We start from the raw sequence: 18074 nt of genomic DNA on the forward strand, positions 1-18074 counted from the left end.
ATTGGCAGTAGAATGGCCTTGCTGAAGAGCTTAGTGACTTTCAACGTGACATCGTCATAGGATGCCACCTTACTCACTTGTTGGAATGTCAAATTTCTGCCCTGCTAGAGCTCTGGTTCAATTGTAGCCGCACACAAGCCTAAGATCACCATGTGCAATGCCAAGCATCAGCTGAAGTGGTGTAAAGCTCACCGCCATTGGACTCTGTGTTCTCTGTAATGATGAGTCACTCTTCACCATCTGTCAGTCCGACGGATTAATTTGGCTTTGGCGGATGCCAGGAGAACGCTACTTGCCCCAATGCATAGTGCCAACTGTAAAGTTTGGTGGATGAATAATAGTCTGGGGCTGTTTTTCATGGTTCGGGCTAGGCCCCTTAGTTTCAGTGAAGGGAAATCTTAATGCTACAGCATACTATGACATTCTAGATGATTCTGTGCTTCCAACTTTGGCAACAGTTTGGCTAAGGCTTTTTCCTGTTTAAGCATTACAATGCCCCTGTGTACGAAGCAAGGTTTAGACAAATGGTTTGTCGAGTGGAACAACTTGACTGGCCTGCACAGGGCCCTGACCTCAAACCCATCGAACACCTTTTGGGATGAATTGGAATGCCGACTGTGAGCCAGGTCTAATCACCCAACATCATGAATGCTCTTGTGGCTGAATGGAAGCAAGTCCCCGCAGCAATTTTTAATTTGACCTTTATTTAACCAGGCAAGTCAGTTAAGAACAAATTCTTATTTTCAATGACGGCCTGGGAACAATGTTCCAACATGTAGTGGAAAGCCTTCCCAGAACAGTGGAGGCTGTTAGCGCAGCAAAGGGGGATCAACTCCCTATTAATGCCCATGATTTTGGAATGAGCTGTTTGACAGAGCAGGTGTCCACATACTTTTGGTCATGTATATCATGCAAAAGATCTTACAATACCCAGAATTAGGCTAGGGAAATTAACTAAGTCATACAGGTATTCGATTTAAAAACATTTTATTGTACAGGACAGATTTAGACTGCTGAGAGAAGTCATAATATAGCTCCTACCACACTCGTTCTGGTCATGCTCCAGGGGTGGTGAATGAAAAATCATGGGAGCTGCCCCCCCTCCCTTTCCGCATTGAAAAGGTCCGCCTTGAATGTATGTCAGTTTAGAGTAGTGTTTTCAGTTGGCACATTGGAATCGAGTGATTCAGAGCACTACGAGACAGCCAGGCAGACCCTGCTATTTCCACGGTTTTATCAAAAGTCAACGGGTGAGTAACATGGCACAAAAGGTCAATTATTGGATATAAAGAGCGTGTAGCCACCTTAAAAGGGCTTCCTAGTGTTACATTTGTGTGACAGTAGCTATAACGTTAGCTAGCTGATTTTGTTAGCCAAAGGTTTGGTGAAGTGCGTTCTCAAGCCAGCTAGCTAGCAGCTACAGTATGTGTTAGCTAGCTGGTTGTTGCACTGGTTGTTGGTGGCTGGTTAACTATCTGGTTGTGAAACCTAACGTTTTTGTCGATCTCATTAATTTACTGTCATTTTCACACATGGTGGTTTAGTTGTCTTGCTACTAACGTCCAGTCGTTACTTAACGGACTATAAATAGCTAACAGTAGAACAGCACAGCAGAGGTTGGTTGGAAGAGCATGTTTTTGGAGCTTTTCTAGCTAGCTATTGGACTTGAGATGCTAGCTAGGCGACAGTACACCCCTGACATTAGCCATTTCCCCTATAACTAGGCCTATCTTGGTTGTGTATTCATCTATAGGGTGATAGGTTATTCCTTTCATGACATTCAGAACACCGAGCAAGTCATATGGGGAGGTGGACTCACTGTCTGGTTAGTTAGAGCAAGCCCTTTGCAGAAGAACAATGATGCCCTTTAATAAGTAACTGCCAAAATAAAGGACATTTATTGAGTAAATGAGGGATACAAAGTATATTGAAAGCAGATGCTTTCATACAGGTGTGGTTCCTGAGTTAATTAAGCAATTAAGATCCCATCATGCTTATGGTCATGTACATAACATTTTATGAAAATGTATGCACTCACTACTGCATTTCGCTCTGGATAAGAGTCTGCTAAATTATTTAAATGTATAAATATGCCCAGCTGCCATTTTTTGGGGGCTACCATGGCTAGAATAGAGCTTAGTGACTTTGAAAGAAGGGTCTCAAAAGGGTTTATAGTGTGTGTGTGTGTGTGTCATTAACAAATGATGGATTTTCTCGTGGAAGAATGTAATCGCATCTCTCCAATAGAGTTCCAGACACTTGTAAAGTCTATGCCAAGGTGTATTGAAGCTGTCCTGGTGGCCCAATGCCCTATTAAGACACTAAGTTTGTGTTTCCTTTATTTTGGTATTTACATGTAGCTATGGCATTTGATCCCCCAGTAATGTGTCCCTTGGATTGTGTATTCATGCTGCTAACCAAGAGAAATGGAGATCAAAAAACACAAACAAATGCCAGCAAAGTCGATGCGATTAGTGACAACTGTTTAGGAGTCCAGATGGCCTCTGCTACTTACCCTACAGTAACTCTACAAACAATTGCCCTTGATGAGGTGTACAGACACACAGGGACTGTTATTTTTTTTGTACTTTTAAAATATACCCTTGTTTGCTTGGGTAAAGCTATAGTCTTTGGAACTGTTAATGCTCGTGCAACTCGCACTGAATGTGGATATAGCGTTCATCTGGCAATCGCTCAGCCCGCTGTTTTAGGGACCACCCGCTGGAGACGTCTGACTGACACATTGTTTTGTGATTCTACATGTACAATCGGCACTCGGTTCGCAAATTACGTTAAGAGGTGCTAAGTGCTCTCGGCCAGCAAACGCTATTGGTGTGTCTGGGCTAGAGGTTGACCGATTAATCGGAATGGCTAGTGACGTTAGTCCAACGGTTAACTCTAACCATTGCACTCCACGAGTAGCCTGCCTGTTACGCGAATGCAGTAGAAGCCAAGGTAAATTGCTAGTGGCATTAAACTTATCTTATAAAAAACAATCGATCATAATCACTAGTTATAACTACTAAGACAGTTTAGCAGGCAATATTAACCAGGTGAAATTGTGTAATTTCTCTTGCGTTCATTGCACGGAGAGTCAGGGTATATGCAACAGTTTGGTCTGCCTGGCTGGCTCATTGCAAACTAATTTGCCAGAATTTTACGTAATTATGACATAACATTGAAGGTTGTGCAATGTAACAAGAATATTTAGACTTAGGGATGCCACCCATTAGATAAAATACAGAACGGTTACATATTTCACTGAAATAATAAACGTTTTGTTTTCGAAATGATAGTTTCCGGATTCTACCATATTAATGACCAAAGGCTCATATTTCTGTGTTATGTTTTAATTAAGTCTGATTTTGATCGAGCAGTCTGACTGAGTAGCAGCAGGCCCATAATCATTCATTCAAACAGCACTTTAGTGCGTTTTGCAAGCAGCTCTTCGCAAGAACAGCACTGTTTATGACTTCAAGCCTAATGGCTGGTGTAATCAATGTGAAATGGCTAGCTAGTTAGCTGGGTGTGCGCTAATACCGTTTCAAACGTCACTCGCTTTTAGATTTGGAGTAGTTATTGCCCTTGCGCAGCGGCTTTTGTGGAGCGATGGGTAACGATGCTTCGAGTGTGGCTGTTGTAGATTGTGTTCCTGGTTCGAGCCCAGGTAATGGTGAGGTGGGGGATGGAAGCTATACTGTTACACTGGCAATACTATAGTGCCTATAAGAACATCCAATAGTCAAAGGTATATGAAATACAAATGGTATAGAGAGAAATAGTCCTATAAATACTATATTGACTACAACCTAAAACCTCTTACCTTGGAATATTGAAGTCTCATGTTAAAAGGAACCACCAACTTTCATATGTTCTCATGTTCTGAGCAAGGAACTTAAACGTTAGCTTTTTTACATGGCACACATTTTTACATGGCACCTATTGCATATTGGCACATATTACTTTCTTCTCCAACACTTTGTTTTTGCATTATTTAAACCAAATTGAACATGTTTCATTATTTATGAGGCTAAATTGATTTTGTTGATGTATTATATTAAGTTAAAATAAGTGTTAATTCAGTATTCAGTAAATAAATAAAAATAGATTAATCGGTATCGGCTTTTTTGGTCCTCCAATAATCGGTATTGGCGTTGAAAAATCATAATCGGTCGACCTCTAGTCTGGGCCCTTACTTACGCTCTACCCAGAACAGGTGGGAGTTGTTGGCAATGGCAAGCGATGATGCCCCCTCCCTCCTCTGCTACAGAAACGCGCAAAACCTTCTACTGTACTTGCTCTGAATTTTCTAGGTTTCTGATTTTGTGTGTTAGTTGTTGCAGTTCTCTGGTGTAGGAAATCTGAGTGGGGATTTGGACTGGGTCCAAATCCCACTCCAAATCTGCCGCTGCTACAACATATGTCCACTAATCCTTCAGTATGTGTAATGTTTGTTTATTTTATAAACCTGGCCTCTCTTTACTCTGCCCATCCTTTCACCTGCACCCTGGCCATGTAGAAGCTGTTGTATGGTCTCTTTCCATTCCATTGGCTGCCCTTGTTACCTCCTCCATCCTTGATTCTATTTCTGTTGCTGTCCTTGGGGAGGTCTTTGCCAAGCTCTGCTCTGAGCTGGTGGGGTGGGGGAAGAAGGCAGGACTACTGTATGTAAACAATAGTGAAAATGTTATCCTCTGGTCCAGATTACATAATGTTGTTCATGTGGTTTATTCGTTTACATTTTCTTCTGTTAACTGCTGGGGCTGGTTGATGGCTGTAATTTTAAGAATTGTGATTAAAGGCTGATCTTGTACCCTTCAGAAATGGACCCTACAGAGCGCAGCACAGTGTTGCAATGTCGCATTCAACTTTTTTTTAACCTGGAAAATGAGAGCTGATTTATTATTCCTTGAAGACTGGTCAAGGGAAATACCTAGTCAGTTAAACAACTGAAATGTCTCTTCCACATTTTAATCTGGATCAGAGAGGTGCAGGTGGCTGCCTTAATCCACATCCACATCTTCGGCGCCCGGGGAACAGTGCCTTGCTCAAGGGCAGAACTACAGATTTTTACCTTGTCAACTAGGGGATTCGATCCATCAACCTTCCGGTTATTGGCCCAACGCTCTAACCACTAGGATACCCTCCGGGGCAGTATTGAGTGAGGTTTGCAACAAAGTCCCGCCCCTGTGTCTACATCTTTTTCAATATCCCTTCTGGTATAAACACGCAATCAATGTAGGTCGTGCTACTACTTACTATTCTACTTGCAAGCTTCCTTGTTTTGTGATTTTAGTTTGAGATTTGCTACGCGCAATTATGTCTGTCCAGTTTCAAGGAGCGTCTGTGCAAGCTGCTGAGACAATACGAGCTCCAATACCACCGTTTGATGCGGTTGTATTCAGACAAGCACGCAAAAGACAACCACTGGATGGAGATATCACAATTTGAACACTGATACTGATATCAAAGAAACATGGAGAAAGATTTGGGACCAGTCATTCGCAATCTGAAAAGGGTGAAAGAGACGTGGAGTAGGGCTGCCGACGGTGTGAGTCCTGCCGATTGTCCGACAACTGGATTGGCTTTGTGTTTCCTTGAAACCTCATCAGACACCCATATGCCAGATATGATATGTACTCTTGTCATGCAGCTGAGTACTTTTGTATGGTGTTTGTGATCTTAAGTTTAGAAGACCTAGTTAGAACATGTTGGCTCTTTTCTGTGTGGGAGAAATTGAGTGGGAAATATTTAGTGCCTGTGTTATCAACATGATTAGCAGGGCTAGTTCAAACATTTGAAAACAGACAATGGAGTGTGTGCATGTATTAATTAGTTTGAGATGTTTATGGACTCCGTTCCTTTGATGAATCATTTTAACTCTAAGGAGCCCATGGCGATGTTTAAAAGTTATTGCGACGTATTCTAATATATTCACCATCTGCTTTGAGGTGGGTGGTGCTTTTTGCAGCTCATCTAGGGTGGTTCATTGCCCCTTGGTTCATCATCTCCCCGGCCTGGTTCATCTCAATCAACCTCTGACCCAGCTCCAGTGGCCGGAAGAGGAAGACAGCTGAGGATCCTTTGCAGCGGGTGGAAGAGTTACAGAAACAACAGCAGCAGTGTCCAGCAAAGGCAGTCTATGACGTCATGGTACCATGGCTGGTGTCTATTCCTCCTGATCAATGTCTCCCATTTGTCAGGGACAACCATTTTCACCCATGTACCATAGCAGGATGCATATAATTGTCTATGGTGGTGTACTGTGTGACAGTCTTATCCCCCAACAAAGATGTTCCTTTGATAATATTCATGGTAGCCGTTGGGTTATATATGAAGATGTACAGTGCCTTAAAGTATTCAGACCCCTTGACTTTTTCCACATTTTTTTTACGTTACAGCCTTATTCAAAAATGGATTTAAAAAATTGTAAAAATCCTCAGCAATCTAATGTCAAAGCAAAAACAGGTTTTTATAAATTTTTGCAAATGTGTTATGTAAATAAGGTATTTTGTTTTTAATGGAAGTATTCAGACCCTTTGCTAAGAGTTTTGAAATTGAGCTCCGGTGCATCCTGTTTCTGTTGATCATCTTTGAGATGTTTCTAACAACTTGATTGGAGTCCACCTGTGGTAAATTGGAATGACATGATTTGGAAAGGTGCACACCTATCTATGTAAGGTCCCAAGCAAAAAACAAGCCATGAGGTCGAAGGAATTGTCCATCGAGCTCCGAGACAGATTTGTGTCGAGGCACAGATCTGGGGAAGGGTACCAAAAGAATTCTGCAGCATCGGAGGTCCCCCAAAGAACACAGTGGCCTCCATCTTTCTTAAATGGAAGACATTTGGAACCAGCAAGACTCTTCCTAGAGCTGGCCACCTGGCCCAACTGAGCAATCAGTGGGAGAAGGGCCTTGGTCAGGGAGGTAACCAAGACCCCAATGGTCACTGACAGAGCTCAAGAGTTCCTCTGGAGATGGGAGAACCTTGCAGAAGGACAACCATCTCTGCAGCACACCACCAATCGGACCTTGGTGGTAGATTGGCCAGGCAAGCTACTCCTCATTAAAAGGCACATGTTAGCACGCTTGGAGTTTGCCAAAATGTACCTAAAGGACTCAGACCATGATAAACAAGATTCTCTGGTCTGATTAAACCAAGATTTAACTCTTTGGCCTGAATGCCACGCGTCAAGTCTGGAGGAAACCTGGCACCAACCCTACGGTGAAGCGTGGTGGTGGCGGCATCATGCTGTGGGGATGTTTCTCAGCGGCAGGGACTGGAGCGAAGATTCACCTTCCAACAGGACAACGACCCTAAGAACACAGCCATGATGACGCATTTGTGGCTTCGGGACAAGTCTCTGAGTGTCCTTGAGTGGCCCGGACTTGAACCAGATCGAACATCTCTGGAGAGACCTGAAAATGGCTGTGTAGCTACACTCCCCATCCAACCTGACAGAGCTTGAGAGGATCTGCAGAGAAGAATGGGAGAAAATCCCCAAATACAGATGTGCTAAGCTTGTAGTGTCATACTGAAGAAGATTCTGCTGTAATCGCTGCCAAAGGTGCTTCAACAAAGTACTGAGTCAAAGGTCTGAATACTTATGTAAATGTCATAACATTTGTAAACATTTCTAAACCTGTTTTTGTTTTGTCATTCATAGGGTATTGTGTGTAGATTGAGGGAGGGGGGGACTTTTTAATCCAGTTTAGAATAAGGCTGTAACCTAACAAAATGTGGGAAATTCAAGGCGTCTGAATGCTTTCCGAAGACACTGTATATGTCATAAATTGTCAAGCTGTTGACACAAGATGGAAGTCAAATCTATTGAGGACTGTTAATGTGCTATTGACCTGCAAACTATATGAAAACCTTGCCCCTCACACACAGTAAAATCAAGCTGGTGTGAATGAGGGGGAGCCCAGTGCTGGTGTTTTTAACAGAGATCTGTTTTCTCCATCTCCTCTTGAAGTGTTCAGTGGACGAACCTTGCCTTTTCTCTGTTGAGTTGTAAGAACAGTTCAAGCTGTTGCAATTCATAGGGACATGTTTCCTAGGCTAAAAAGTAGTGTTGAAGCATAGAACACCAGACATGTAAAAATCAAATGTATTTGTCACATACACATGGTTAGCAGATGTTAATGCGAGTGTAGCGAAATGCTTGTGCTTCTAGTTCCGACAATGCAGTAATAACCAACGAGTAATCTAACTAACAATTCCAAAACTACTACCTTATACACACAAGTGTAGAGGGATAAAGAATATGTACATAAAGATATGTGAATGAGTGATGGTACAGAACGGCATAGGCAAGATGCAGTAGATGGTATCGAGTACAGTAAATACATGTGAGATGAGTAATGTAGGGTATGTAAACATATTAAGTAGCATTGTTTAAAGTGGCTAGTGATATATTTGACATCAATTTCCATCAATTCCCATTATTAAAGTGGCTGGAGTTGAGTCGGTGTGTTAGCAGCAGCCACTCAATGTTAGTGGTGGCTATTTAACAGTCTGATGGCCTTGAGATAGAAGCTGTTCTTCAGTCTCTCGGTCCCTGCTTTAATGCACCTGTACTGACCTCGCCATCTGGATGATAGCAGGGTGAACAGGCAGTGGCTCGGGTGGTTGATGTCCTTGATGATCTTTATGGCCTTCCTGTGACATCGGGTGGTGTAGGTGTCCTGGAGGGCAGGTAGTTTGCCCCCGGTGATGCGTTGTGCAGACCTCACTACCCTCTGGAGAGCCTTACGGTTGTGGGCGGAGCAGTTGCCGTACCAGGCGGTGATACAGCCCGACAGGATGCTCTTGATTGTGCATCTGTAGAAGTTTGTGAGTGCTTTTGGTGACAAGCTGAATTTCTTCAGCCTCCTGAGGTTGAAGAGGCGCTGCTGCGCCTTCTTCACGATGCTGTCTGTGTGAGTGGACCAGTTCAGTTTGTCTGTGATGTGTATGCCGAGGAACTTAAAACTTGCTACCCTCTCCACTACTGTTCCATCGATGTGGATAGGGGGGGTGTTCCCTCTGCTGTTTCCTGAAGTCCACAATCATCTCCTTGAGGCGCTGCTGCGCCTTCTTCACGACGCTGTCTGTGTGGGTGGACCAATTCAGTTTGTCCGTGATAAGTTCCTCGGCGTACACAACTTTACTACCCTCTCCACTACTGTCCCATCGATGTGGATAGGGGGGTGCTCCCTCTGCTGTTTCCTGAAGTCCACAATCATCTCCTTTGTTTTGTTGACATTGAGTGTGACGTTATTTTCCTGACACCACACTCCGAGGGCCCTCACCTCCTCCCTGTAGGCCAGCTCGTCGTTGTTGGTAGTCAAGCCTACCACTGTAGTGTCGTCCGCAAACTTGATGATTGAGTTGGAGACGTGCATGTCCACGCAGTTGTGGGTGAACAGGGAGTACAGGAGAGGGCTCAGAACGCACCCTTGTGGGGCCCCAGTGTTGAGGATCAGCGGGGTGGAGATGTTGTTACCTACCCTCACCACCTGGGGGCGGCCCGTCAGGAAGTCCAGTTGCACAGGGTGGGGTCGAGACCTAGGGTCTCGAGCTTGATGACGAGTTTGGAGGGTACTATGGTGTTGAATGCTGAGCAGTTGTCGATGAACAGCATTCTCACATAGGTATTCCTCTTGTCCAGATGGGTTAGGGCAGTGTGCAGTGTGGTTCAGATTGCATCGTCTGTGGACCTATTTGGCCTGTAAGCAAATTGGAGTTGGTCTAGGGTGTCGGGTAGGGTGGAGGTGATATGGTCCTTGACTAGTCTCTCAAAGCACTTCATGATGACGGAAGTGAGTGCTACGGGGCAGTAGTCGTTTAGCTCAGTTACCTTAGCTTTCTTGGGGCCAGGGACAATGGTGGCCCTCTTGAAGCATGTGGGAACAGAAGACTGGGATAAGGATTGATTGAATATGTCCGTAAACACACCAGCCAGCTGGTCTGCCCATGCTCTGAGGGCACGGCTGGGGATGCCTTCTGGGCCTGCAGCCTTGCGAGGGTTAACACGTTTAAATGTTTTACTCACGTCGGCTGCAGTGAAGGAGAGTCCGTAGGTTTTGGTTGCGGGCAGTGTCAGTGGCACTGTATTGTCCTCAAAGCGGGCAAAAAAGTTATTTAGTCTGCCTGGGAGCAAGACATCCTGGTTCGAGACTGGGCTGGTTTTCTTTTTGTCATCCGTGATTGACTGTAGACCCTGCCACATACCTCTTGTGTCTGAGCCGTTGAATTGTGACTACTTTGTCTCTATACTGACACTTAGCTTGTTTGATTGCCTTGCGGAGGGAATAGCTACACTGTTTGTATTCGGTCATGTTTCCGGTCACCTTTCCCTGGTTAAAAGCAGTGGTTCGCGCTTTCAGTTTCACGCGAATGCTGCCATCAATCCATGGTTTCTGGTTTGGGAATGTTTTAATCGTTACTATGGGAACGACAGGTGGGTGGGTAGCTAGCTAGTTAACATTTGTAAACAAAAAGGCATAACCACCGGATCCGGAAGTTTGAATGTCGTCACTAGCTGCAGAGTGCCTTCTTGCTTGGTAAGCTAGTCTGGTTCCCCAATGGCCCCCTAATGGATATACACTAGACAAGGTGGACTTCCTCTGGGTGGAACGCAATGACGATGTGGACAAAAGTGCCCATGCGAGTTGTTCGACTAAGGAAAGCTTGTAGCAACCTTAAGCCTACAGTAATGGCAGCATCAACCTCAATATTACACTTTGACCTTGTGGAATTGTTTGATACACAATGGAGGTTGACAATCGGTGTGTCATCTCCCCAGGAGTCCTGTGTTGTCCTGAGCTCCAGCTGTTGAGCCTTGGGAAAGGACGCTGCTTGTGGGGAGGTAGCCCAGCCTGTCACATCGGTAGCCTGATATTCCCGCTCTATTTTGCCAACTGAGAATCTCCTCTTCCCTTTTAGGATAACTCCCCAGTGTCAGAGATTGTCATACAATCAGACGTATCAAATTGCCCCCCCAGCACCCTGCTAAGGATCTAAAGCCACAGGAAGCGGATCTACCAGTAACGGCACTGCACACAGGTGCCACGTATGGAGCTGTGCTGTGGCACTTACCAATTAGGCTACCCAAACAAGACTGTTTTGCGCAGTGTTTGTCTTTTACAGAATAAAGGAAACACTGGCTACCTCCTGACAGTAGCTGAAAAGCTAAAAATAAATCCACATGTAATCTACACTGAGCACAGTAATTTGATTTCTATAGTTAGATTTTTTTCCTAACCAAATGGCAAACTTGTCAGTTTTGCACTGGAGAAAAAGGTCCCTGGGCTTGTGTATCAGTAAGCCCAGTTAATCAGAGCGATGGGGTGGGGAATTCAAAGCAACGCAAAGGAAGGAGCTAACATTTACACATTACCCTGCGACTCATAATGAATATTCTGTTTTGCTTGGCGTTTCACATAACCTGGTACCTCCCCTGTGGCCTATCCTGGCTGCTTTGTGTCAGTGCTAGTCTACCTCTCCTTACCTTAATGGCAGGAATGAACTATTATCCTAACAAATCCAGTGTCTCTATGTTGCCAACCTTTCCACTCTTTTGAAGTAGATATCCAAGTTTCTTCAAAATCCACTAACACTAGTGTGGAGGGTTTGATTGAACAGATATAACTGGAACCCTGATCTGCACTGTTGTGTCTTGAATAACAACCTTCGATATTATTGTAGATGATTCGCTTTGCAGTGCTTAGCCTGCCACCCGTATGCTACTTGCATCCTGGCTGTCCTGGCACTCATACAGACATGCCCCCTCCTTATTTGTATATTTTATTTAACTAAGCAAGTCAGTTAAGAACAAATTCTTATTTACAATGATTTCCAAACCTGGATGATGCTGGGCCAATTGTGTGCTACCCTATGGGACTCTCAATCACGGCTGGTTGAGATACAGCCTGGATTCGAACCAGGGTGTCTGTAGTGACTCCTCTAGAACCGAGATGCATTGCCTTAGACGACTGCGCCACTCGGGAGCTGACTATTGTTTTCCCCGGTGGCAGTAGCATACACAGGTGCTTGGCAGCTCTCCACAGGTGGATCCTGTCCTGTGCCCTGCTCTGAGAACATGACCCGGGCTGTCACCAGGGAGCCGGAGGCAAAGGGAAACCTGAGCTCGACCTTGAGCTTAACTCTCTTGGCTGCTGCTTGGCCAGCACATCTGACCCAGGGGAGAGGGGCACCATTTGAAGGGGCTGCACTGGAATAAAGAAGCCCTACTGTTGAGTGTGACTTGTGTGTTAAAGGGATGGAGCTGGTGAGCTTGCTGGAGTGAAGCGCTACTCTGGCCTGCACTTCTGCTGAGGGGCTGTTAAATATTGTATGGAATACTGATAGTGTGGCTTCAAGTTATAAAAAATAAAAAAATCTATCCAAAATCCAACCCTTCTACTGAATTTTATTTTGATCTCGCTGTATCTGTGGAATGACAGTTCTTCTTTTGAAATGAACTCTATGACAAAGTGGTTGAATGTTAGTCTCTTTCCCCTCATGCGACGCTAATGGTAACCACCCACACACACAGACTTGTTTAAGTTAGCCTGGAGAGCCTCTGTCTTCGTCATCTCCCCCCTGGCCTCCATACATCTTTAATAAAGTAACGTGGCACTGGGCTTCAGCCCATACACTGGGTCCATTTACTTAAGCAGCTATGGTTGACAGACGGAACACCTCAACACTAACGGCAGTCGCCAAGCTATTTCACACACTGGTTTGTTTATAGTCTGTGTATATGCCCAATGTTTCTCTTCATGCCAAGAAAGACCTGTCACATGTATTTTAGGACAAAATATGTCTGTGAAATGGGTTTTGACAGTCTGTAAGGTCTCGTTATTTTCTAGGCTAAAATGTGGCCAAAGCAGGTTTTGACGTGAAGGGAGAAGCATTCGACTGTTAAACAGGGTGTGAATGAATGACTCAGTGGTGTCATAATTCTCATGGAGATACAGTGAGGGGGAAAAAGTATCTGATCCCCTGCTGATTTTGTACGTTTGTCCACTGACAAAAATGATCAGTCTATAATTTTAATGGTAGGTTTATTTTAACAGTGAGACAGAATAACAACAAAAAAATCCTGAAAAATGCATGTCAAAAATGTTATAAATTGATTTGCATTTTAATGAGGGAAATAAGTATTTGACCCCCTCTCAATCAGAAAGATTTCTGGCTCCCAGGTGTCTTTTATACAGGTAACGAGCTGAGATTAGGAGCACACTCTTTAAGGGAGTGCTCCTAATCTCAGTTTGTAACCTGTATAAAAGACACCTGTCCACAGAAGCAATCAATCAATCAGATTCCAAACTCTCCACCATGGCCAAGACCAAAGAGCTCTCCAAGGATGTCAGGGACAAGATTGTAGACCTATACAAAGCGAATAAACTCTAAAAGACCTAGTAATATTTTACATCAATAGCAGTCAATATTAATCGTCACCTTAATTCGGTCTCATCTGAAAGTTGTAAATTCTTGGTTATCTTCACGAAACCTGGCTAACAAGTTGAATCAGTAATACAAAATTGGGTTTAATTATTTATTTACTAAATACCTAACTAATCACACAGAATTACACATACACATAATTAATCAAAACTTGATTACAAAGTACGTCATGAAGGAAATCGTCCCTAGCGGGCGGAACAGATATGACAGCTTGTTACACAAAAGAAAAGGGGCTGGGTTTGAGCGGGAAGAGAGTAACAAAGGAAGAAGCTGTGCTATCGTAAATACAGTATCTTATGCATTCTAATTTACCGCCCATTTGGAAAAGGAAAATGCAATAAATATTTACTCTGAGCTGTGCTTCAGTAGGTTGGTGGTAGATGGAAGGCCGTGTTGCCAAACCGAGTCCTTTGTCCTTTGAAGAATGTCTCTGGTGGTCAATTGGATGCGTTGTAGTAACGTCAGTGTGTGATAGACGGAATACTCTTGTCTGTTCCTTCCTAACCCTCGTTTGCAGCTGCTGTTGCTAACTCAACGGCTAGGAGGTACCACTTCTGTAGTGAATAAGAGTTTAAAGTTCATAACATTTGCAACCAAAGCTCACGCTGATGTTGGCTTCGTTCTGTAGTTATTAGCTGATCCATTCTGACATCGGACCTTCGTCCTCACATCCTCGGAACAGGAGGTCATATTGTCGTCATATATTGTCAAATAGTGGAGCGAGAAGGGTGTGTCTGAAAAGTTTTATAACCCATGACTCTTCACAGGGGCGGGCCACTGATTGAGCAGAGCCCTAACCTTATGAAAACCCAATTCTCACATTTTAGAAGCTAAAATCACATTTCATCCCATCACGAATGATTTCATATTCAAACATTTTAAATTGAACAACAATTCCATGTGAATCCGATAACTCTGATGTGTAGACTTTCCACTGTAGAGTTTGTCATCTTATCATTGATGAGAATGTCTCAAATGACAACCGAACTGACATCATATTCATGAAGTATCACTGCATATGTTCAATTGGTCCGATTACCAGAATATAGTTAATTTCCCCCCACCTTCTGATGTTAACCAAGGGGTTTGCAAATGTAACATCAGTAGGGTAGAGAAAGGAAAAAGGGGGAGAGGTATTTATGACTGTCATAAACCTACCCTCAGGCGAACGTCATGACACCGGTGATGTCTGGTGAGGACCTGCCTTACAACAGGCTTACAAGCCCTCAGTCCAGCCTCTCAAACGCGTATTGCGGACAGTCTGAGCACTGATGGAGGGATTGTGCGTTCCTGGTGTAACTCGGGCAGTTGTTGTACCGGATGTACCGATCCTGTGCTGGTGTTGTTACACATGGTCTGCCACTGCAAGGACGATCAGCTGTTCCTCCTGTCTCCCTGTAGCACAGTCTTAGGGGTCTCACAGTACGGACATTGCAATTTATTGCCCTGGCCACATCTGCAGTCCTCATGTCTTCTTGCAGCATGCCTAAGGCATGTTCACGCAGATGCGCAGGGGCCCTGTGCATCTTTATTTGGTGTTTTTCAGAGTCAGTAGAAAGGCCTCTTTAGTGTCCTAAGTTTTCTTTAACTGTGACCTTAATTGCCTACTGTCTGTAAGCTGTTAGTGTCTTAACGACCGTTTCCTCGCCCCTGCCTGGTCTCAAACCTAAATGTTACTTAAATACCTAAATGTTTCAAGCAGACCACCATAGTCCTTGTGCCCAAGAACAACAAGGTAACCTGTCTAAATGACTATCGACCCGTAGCACTCACATCTGTAGCCATAAAATGTTTTGAAAGGCTGGTCATGGCTCACATCAACACCATCATCCCAGACACCCTGGACCCACTCCAATTCGCATACCACCCTAACAAAGCCACAGATGACGCCATTGCACTCAACACAGCACTTTCACACCTGGACACAAGTAATGCCTAAGTGAGAATGCTGTAAACTAACTACAGCTCAGCGTTCAACACCACAATGCCTGCTAAGTTCATCACTAAGCTAAGGACCCTAGGATTAAACCCCTCCCTCTGCAACTGGATGCTGGACTTCCTGATGGGCTGCCTCCAGATGGTGAGGGTAGGCAACACCACATCCCCCACACTGACACTCATCACTGAGGCCCCTCAGGGGTGTGTGGTCAGTCCCATCCTGTTCACCCATGACTGCTTGACTGTGCATGACTCCAACACCATCATTACGTTTGCTGATGACACAACAGTGCTAGGCCTGATCAACAACAATGGCAGTGAGGTGACAGGACAACAACCTCTCACTCAACATCAGCAAGCCAAAGGAGCTGATCGAGGACTACAGGAAACTGAGGGCTGACTTCAAGTTCCTAGGCGTCCACGTCACGAATAACCTATCATGGTCCAAACACATCAACAGTCGTGAAAAGGGCACGACAACCCCTTTTCCCCCTCAGGAGGCTGAAAGGCTTTGGCCCTCACATCCTCAAAGTTATACAGTTGCACCATTGAGAGCATCTTGGCTGGTTGCATCACCACTTGGTATGGCAACTGCTTGGCATCCGACCGCAAGTCGCTACATAGGATAGTGCGTATGGCCGAGTACATCACTAAGGCCGAGCTCCCTGCCATTCAGGACTTCCATACCAGGTGGTGTCAGAGGAAAGTCCTATAAATTGTCAGACTCCAGCCACCCAAGTCATAGACGGGTCCCTCTGCTACTGCATGGCAAGCGGTACCGGAGCGCCTAGTCTGGGACCAAAAGGCTCATGAACAGCTTCTACCCCCAAACCATAAGACTGCGGAACAGTTAATCAAATGGCTACCTGAGCTATTTGCGTTGACCACCTTTTTGCACTGACATGCTTGCATTGGCTCTATGCACACTCACTGGACACACACTGACACTCCAACACACACACGCATACATATTGAAGCCACGCTTAGATGCACTTTCAAACTCGTACCATACGCTGCTTCTACTGTTTATTTATCCTCATTGTCTAGTCACGTATAACCTCAACGACCTGGTACCCCTGCACATGGACTTGGTACCGGTAATCCTTGTATATAGCCTCCTTATTGTGTTTCTATTTGCAATGGAAAAATAACTTTTTAACTGTCGCTAACGGGGATCCAAATATAAAGTTCATTGAGAGGAAATATTGCTGCCATTTCAGACCATATTAGAACTCCGACAGATTATCAACCAGTAAAGCCTGCTGTGATGGAGTTTTTGGTTGTTGTTAGCCAGGATTTTCCTTGCATGGTGGTGGAACCCTTCAGGGCAAGCTCAGTGGGGGTGAGGGTTAGGGGACCTGGTCCATTGACCGACAGAGCTCAGACTTAAACCTATACTGTCCCCTGCGCTCGTTTGGTACAGTTTCTAATTTTAAGCACAGATGCAGACTGACAGTGGGCCAGGAGAAGTTCGAATGGGCTCTGATTGCACACTGGGTCCAGTGAATGGAGGTAATTGACCACTAGCAGTGCCAGTGGTCCTGCCCCTCCACCCCACGACTCTGACTCTGTCCCTCCCTTTGGTCTGTCTCCCGCCCAGGCCTGCAGGGCAGTGTGCTGAGTGGGGAAATTCAACTTTTTGGTCCACTGGCAGGTAGATGGAAAAAAATATACCAGTCACTAGTGAAAAGTTAAACAGTTCTACAACTGAACAACAAAATGCTGAGTGATACGGCTTATTATTATTATTATTATTAGTTCAGGGCTCTAACGCTGACATTTTTTTCAAGGAGTACGGAAGTTGATGTTTACAATTATTTAAGTGTTTTAATTATAATAAATTACAAAGTTTAATGAATTAAAGGTTTTTGGACTGTTCCATGCTCAGTTAAGCACAATTTACCCCAAAATATTTGAGTATTTAGCTGTCCCTTTTTAAGTGGCAGGCCATTATCGTGGTAACTGCACTCCGTGTCTATCAGTGATGTCTGTTCTACTAGCGGTCTTTTGAAGCAAATTTCAAACTAATATTGAAAAACAACCTAGCGTATGACTAGCCAAGTAACACTAGGACAAAGTCACAGTTTTTAGTAACCTATCAGCTCAAATCAACCAACTTCTACAATTATGCGTTGGATCGAAAATAAATAAATCATGTTCCCGAAAATTGTGACCACCCGCCAATGTGGCCGGTGAAATAGAAATTCTTACCCGCCAATGCCAAAATCTACCCGTATGTGGCGGGTGTTAATAACGCACCCTAGCAGTGTGACCGAGCCATCAGCCCTGTGATTAGGCTGGCAGATTACTGCACTTTAATTGCCCTCTGTCTATATATTGTCTTTGCTTCTCTCTCCTCTCTAGTTTTTCCCCGTCCCGTCTTTTAACATTTCGGTTCCTCTTCTTAATTTCCCTTTTCCATTAATAGAGGTCCTTTAGAATCTAAATTGTGTGGTTGGGGAATGGGGACAACCAGCAAAGTCTCTTCTCGTGCCTGATGATGATTGGTCACCATGGCAACTGCCCGCAAGGTTTCGTTCGGGTAGATGTTGAAATCTGTCTGAAAAATTGGGTTATCAGTCACCATGATCTATCCCCCAGTAGGAATAATCAGATTTCTCCATCTCTGTATGTCGGTCATTACAGGAAGTGATTGATTGGTGATCCTTAGCTAATGTCT

The 18074-nt window shown here is 44.4% G+C and overlaps 1 protein-coding gene across 6 annotated transcripts in view; it reads left to right on the forward strand.

The window, feature by feature from the left end:
* The first annotated feature begins 1103 nt into the window (after positions 1-1103).
* The window catches only part of LOC115132169 (protein NDRG3-like), a 68134-nt gene continuing 51163 nt past the window's right edge, over positions 1104-18074 (forward strand). The window contains exon 1 of one of the 6 annotated variants that reach the window (XM_029664486.2): positions 1104-1250. The gene's annotated coding sequence lies outside the window, so the exon portion shown is untranslated. Of the gene's footprint in view, positions 1251-5968; positions 6154-18074 lie in introns of those variants that run through there. The other 5 variants (XM_029664490.2, XM_029664488.2, XM_029664492.2 and 2 more) reach the window with 5 other exon arrangements.

This window comes from Oncorhynchus nerka, linkage group LG7, assembly GCF_034236695.1.
Source record: "Oncorhynchus nerka isolate Pitt River linkage group LG7, Oner_Uvic_2.0, whole genome shotgun sequence".
NCBI classification, from domain to species: domain Eukaryota; kingdom Metazoa; phylum Chordata; class Actinopteri; order Salmoniformes; family Salmonidae; genus Oncorhynchus; species Oncorhynchus nerka.